General features: G+C 49.5%; 1 non-coding gene across 1 annotated transcript; it reads right to left on the reverse strand.

Annotated features, from left to right (window-relative positions):
• Positions 1-4,160: 4,160 nt before the first annotated feature.
• On the reverse strand, positions 4,161-4,232 carry trnae-cuc (transfer RNA glutamic acid (anticodon CUC)). The gene has a single exon. It is a non-coding gene; the product is annotated as a tRNA-Glu (tRNA).
• Positions 4,233-6,000: the final 1,768 nt, after the last annotated feature.

The raw sequence follows: 6,000 nt of genomic DNA on the forward strand, positions 1-6,000 counted from the left end.
TGCTTATTCCAGGACGAGCAGAATGCGATTTACAACAGAGATAAAATGAATGTTAACAGTCTTTTTTTCCTGTGCAAAGGGGACCAAAATATTGTGGAATATTTGAAAGGAACATGAGCAACAACGTTTTTACGAAGAGTTTAGTGAATATGTGGAATGAGCTGCCAGAAGAAGTAGATCAGGCAGGTAGAACAGTTTCACGGAAGGCTGGGTCCTGGAGGAATATGGTCCGCACGCAGGAAACTGGGACTTACTCTGGTGGGGATAGTGGACGGAATGGTTCTTTGAGTCGAAGTGTCTGTATAAATTCATTATTACTTCACGACTCGTATCAGTGTGATATGTCAGATATCATTGGACAGCCATGATATGGATGTTACAATGGGCCGACAGGGAAGTGCCTCAAGTGCAGGACACAGGCAGGGAGACTTGACACGGAGACGGACTTGGACCTGACGGACTCGGAGCCAGGACTTAGACTTGACGTGAACACAGTCTGGACTTGGACTGGGACACGAAGAGACAGAATTCCCAACTCAGAGAAGCGGTAACCTGGACCTACCCGGCTGGCAACGGGAGGACGGAAACCGTATAATAACAGACAATTCGTATCTTGACACGGAGAAGCTCATAAAGCGGCAAACGGCCGGCAGTCACTTGACTGGACACGGAGCCCTGACTGGACTCGAGGCCTTGACTTGGATTGGGAGTCGGAGCCTTGACTCGGATTGGGAGTCGGAGCCTTGACTGGACTCGGAGCCTTGACTAGAAAAGGGAGTCGGAGCCTTGACTCGGACTGGGAGTCGGAGCCTTGACTTGGATTGGGACTCGGAGCCTTGACTCGGACTGGGAGTCGGAGCCTTGACTCGGATTGGGAGTCGGAGCCTTGACTCGGACTGGGAGTCGGAGCCTTGACTAGAAAAGGGAGTCGGAGCTTTGCCTCGGACTGGGAGTCGGAGCCTTGACTTGGATTGGGACTCGGAGCCTTGACTCGGACTGGGAGTCGGAGCCTTGACTCGGATTGGGAGTCGGAGCCTTGACTGGACTCGGAGCCTTGACTTGGATTGGGACTGGGAGACTTGACTCGGACTGGGGGACAGACCACTCGCGCCCTGGCTCGAAGCAGCGTCAAAATGGCCAGAAACACTCAGCTGGACACGAGACGACAAAAACAAACAACTACAGACAATACGAATCTTGATACGCAGAAGATCATGAAGTGTTAGGGTCCGGTCCGGAATTAGCGTACCGGGTCTCGATCCGGTCGGCGAGCTCCGGACTCCGGGTCTTGCAGCTGTCCCTCCCTGCCCCTTTGAGCCTGTTAAGATCATCCTGGATCAAGGGGGCACACCTGTGGCCAATTCGGCTGCAGGTGTTTATAAGGGGCCGTGGGACGGAGACCGGGCGTTCTGTTCTGCTTCCTGTCTGTTCCGAAGCCGGTTTAACCTGCTCTATACCTGGTTCGTTTGCTCTGAATCTTACTCCGTATCCTGCCCTTTGCCTGTTCTGCAACCGGCTCTGTATTCCGCTCTGCAACCTACTCTGTGCCTGTTTTACCCGGTTCGTCATGCTTTTCCTGTTCCTCTCGGGTGCGCTGGTCCCGCAGTTACGTCTTATTCGTCTTCCCGCGCTTTTGGTTGCCTTTACCAATATCCCCGTTGGATCACTGTAGTTCTGCTGCTCAGCCTGGACCCAGCTTCCTACCCGTTACCTCCGTCGGGCGGGACCGGCCGGACTGCCGCTACCCAGCGGGGGTTCTACCTTTTCCACCTATCGCTCCCTAAGGGTTGTGCCCCGCACCTGCCCACGTGTCCGCGACTGGCTTAGGCCTCGGTGATTTCCGCCTTGGATGTGGCCCTGCCCGGGATTCAAGCGGCCCGCCATGAGGAATCGGCCAGCCTGCCCCTAACTGTGGGATCTCCATGCCTGCATGCTCCGAACTGTGGGATCTGCCTGCCTTCTGCCCCGAACTGTGGGATCTCCCTGCCTGCCTGCCCCGAACTGTGGGATCTGCCTGCCTGCTCCGAACTGTGGGATCTGCCTGCCTGCCCCGAACTGTGAGATCTGCCTGCCTGCCTGCCCCGAACTGAGGAATCTACCTGCCTGTCTGCCTGCCGCGTCTGAACTCTGGGATCCGCCTGCCTGCCGGCCCCGTCTAAACTCTTGGATCCAGCCCCGCCTGCATTAACCCTTAATTGCCATGGCATCCCCATCTTGTCCTCCCCCTAATACTTCAGTGTCTGCGTCCTGCGTTTGGGTCCATCCGGCCCCCGTTCCTGACATGAAGACGGTCCCTTATTCTTGGCCGCTCGGAACATTGATCGCCGCCCTGGCTGAGGTGACGAACAAGCAGCGAGTAGATATAAGCCGGAGTTTTTATGCTGCCGTTTCGAATGAGGATCCGGTAATCTAATCAAGCAGCCCAGTGAAACACGGAGAAAAGGAAATTAACTGAAATGAATGGTTCACGGACTGGACCCTGACAATGGAAGGCAATGGCAAAGAAGAATCCTTGGTTACTAAGTCAGCTATCGCTATGAACAGGCGATGGAGATACTGTCATATTACTGAGCAATAATATTGTCTCTGACTCACTTTCCGATTCTTACGAGCAATGCGTGACAATGAAATCCCGTGATGCCTTCACCACCAGGACGAATATGTAAACAAGAAGACTTCGATCAAACACCAAAAGCCAGATTCAGAGTATCTGAATATCAGAGTACCTGAATTAAGAGTATCTGGTATGTTGACAATTAAACAAGCACATGTAGACAGATGGTAAATAGATGAGTCGAAGAAGCTTACACGAGCGCTAAATGGGCAATGAATATTGTAATGAAACGCCCTTTGATCCCACTGGTAAAGCAGATGAAATTAATGAAACATTCCAATAATTCCAGTGCAGGGACCTGGCACCTGGAATGGTCCAATCACTCCACTCAACATGCACAGATTCTTCAAAGCGAAACGAGCAGGAGGTCCTTCTCGAAGGTAGAGAGGCCACAGAAGAACTTAGGTTGGGAGAGTGGACAACGAAGTAGTAGATGGGATGCAGTGCAGGGAGATATATGGTCATACACTTTCATACAAGAAATGAAGGAGCATACTTTCTAAAAGGAGAGAAAATGCTTTCAAGAAGGAGCTATATAGGTATCTTATGGATAGGGGAATCAAGGGATATGGGGACAAGGCAGGAACCGGGTATTGATAGTAGATGATCAGCCATGATCTCAAAATGGCGGTGCAGGCTCGAAGGGCCGAATGATCTACTTCTGCACCTATTGTCTATTGTCAAACAAGAAGTCTGAGGCGCTAAGAGCCTTTGGAGTCCTTGTACAGGCCTCCCATTGCTACGTACACGCCTGCACCATAATGTCCCAAAGGTTAATTTGTAGATTGAGTCTGGAATTCATTTGTAGATTGAGACTGGAATTCATTTCAAGAGGACTGGAATATAAAGCAAGGATGTGATTCAGAGACTTTATAAAGAACTGTCAGGCCTCGCTTGGAGTATTGTGAGCAGTTTTAGTTTCCAAACCTGAGAACGTATAGCTGAAGCTGGACAGGGTTCCAAGGAGACTCAGAGGAATAATGGTAGGATTGAATGACTGGTGATATGAGAGCGTTTGATGATGCCGGGCTTGCATTCAGTGAAATTCAATAGATTGCGCGTGACCTCATTGAAAGCTATCGAATGGTGAAAGGCCTTGATAGGGCGGATGTTGAGAGGATGTTTCCTGTGGTGGGAGAATCTAAGACCAAAGGACGCAGTTTCGAGATGGAGAAGCATCCTTTATAACAGGGATGAGGAGTGAGTTCTTCAGCCAGTGAGTGACGAATCTGTCGAATTCGCTGCCACAGCCCCCTGTGGAGTCCAGGTCTCTTTGTATATTTGTCAGAGATCGATAGATTCTTGATTGATGAGGACACGAAATGATACCAATAGAAAGCAGGAGAATCGGGCTGAGAGGAAATGTCGAAGCAAACTCGATGGGCCAAACGGCCCAATTCTGCTCCTATATTTTGTGGTATTATGGTGCTGAATCAGGCGGATGCAGGTTAAGCACAGGCGGGAATGCGGTTGTTATGGAAGCATGTTAATACACAAAATAATTTAAAATAAGCACATTTCAATGCTGCAGCAGGCAATATTATATTTCCCTGACCGGGAATCGAACCCGGGCCGCGGCGGTGAGAGCGCCGAATCCTAACCACTAGACCACCAGGGAAACTGACGAAGCTTTTCCAACAGCAATAGACAACGAATAAATCAGCAAAATATAAAACAATTCCCAAGAAGAAATAGATAATAATGAATAAATGTGATAAATATTGCCACGAATCTACTGCTCAGTATTTTGTATATCTCTTCATTCAGTGCTTCTGGTTAAGCAACACTCTGGACTCTGAATGAATCAGTGGGAAACTCTCGTTTCCAGTGTCTTTATAAAGATTCTGACATTTAGATTCTTTTACGAGCCCCGGGTCATTTTTGTTTCTGTCTATCGCTTCGAAGCAATTCAGCAGTCGGCGCTACGATTCCCGCCACATTGTTGCCGATACATCTGCTGTCTTCTTCCTTACCCTCCGCCTGGATGCAGGTAGGAGAAAGACAGCCAGACGTTCAGAATGCTCCAGATATGGTCGGGGGATGTAATGGTAGAATTTCCTGATCGTGCTCTAACAGTGGTCGAGAGTGCGGGAGCCCCTGGTGCTGCGGATGACGTGCTGATGACAAATAAGCCTAGATTTCTTTAAACAAGACTGATAGAAACCCCCTGCAATGGTTTGAAAGTCCTGATGCACCATCAATAACTCTCTCTGAGACGTAAAGGCGAGATATCGGTTTTTATTGACTGGAAGAAGGAACAAGCAGTGGTTGACCACCAAACTACATCCAGGAGACAGAGAGGCCGGGCTCAGACCTCAATCACCTTTATACCGGGGTCTGTGGGAGGAGCCACAGGAACAGTCAGCAGGGGGCGTGTCCAGACAGGTATAGGTAGTTCACCACAAGTCCCCAGGGTAGGCAGTTCCTTGTTTGCTGGTCACGGCACTCAGTACATGGTATGCTTGCTTGACATCTGGTCTGGGGTATGTAAAGTGCCATCCGGATCAATGAGGAGAACCCTCTTGGTAAGTAGCACCGACAGAACTTAATCATTGGATGTTGCGGTTGGGCAAACGAGGGTGCGGTAAGACCGCTGTATACGGAGAGCATGAAGAATTTATCACGAAACAACGCCGCCGCCCCCACGCCCCCCCCCCCCAGCACCACAATACCTTCTTATCTTCTCTGAACGGTGGATTGAGAAGCCTTCCGGCTGTTCCAACGAACTGAGCCATTTCTCATGAAACACAGAAGACCGCAGTCCCTCATTTCCCTCTGGAACTTTAATATTGCGCTTACGTAATGTATCTTGTTTTCAAATAATTGGCTTTTGTCAAAGGAAAATGCCGGGTAGAGGCTGTTTCATAGCTCGTCGATTTAGTCTGGCTTGAAGTCTTCCAAACTGACCTCTTTTCCGGGAATGGTAATGGCTGACCTTCGGTGATCACTGAAAGGTGCCGCACCTGCATTCCCGAGTGTCAAGGCCACCTGGTCCATCAGCAGCTCGTTAGACTGCCAATTAATTTAGACAGCTCAAAAGTACATTTCTTAAAGGGAGATTAGGGGTTTCAGATTGCAGCGACAGTAGTTCAGAAGAAATACATCCAGATATTTTGCGAGCTGTCGGCAGTACGTCGCGTGTATCGCCAGTGCCATCGTGGATCTCTGGATTTATAAACAAATCTCAAAATCCTTAAAGCCTTATCAATAACGTAGACATTCCGCTCTTACTTGAGCCGACAAATGCATCACCTCGCACATAATGGTTAAATAAGAACTGTCTTTGATCTGTACAGCAAATTGAATAACAATGCTTAAAATGCAGGCCATTGAGCCTAACGGCGCTGCTGGAAGAGTTACAGGAGGACATTCGGGTGTTGGGATCT

This window comes from Hemitrygon akajei, chromosome 9 (assembly GCF_048418815.1).
Source record: "Hemitrygon akajei chromosome 9, sHemAka1.3, whole genome shotgun sequence".
In the NCBI taxonomy this organism is placed as follows: domain Eukaryota; kingdom Metazoa; phylum Chordata; class Chondrichthyes; order Myliobatiformes; family Dasyatidae; genus Hemitrygon; species Hemitrygon akajei.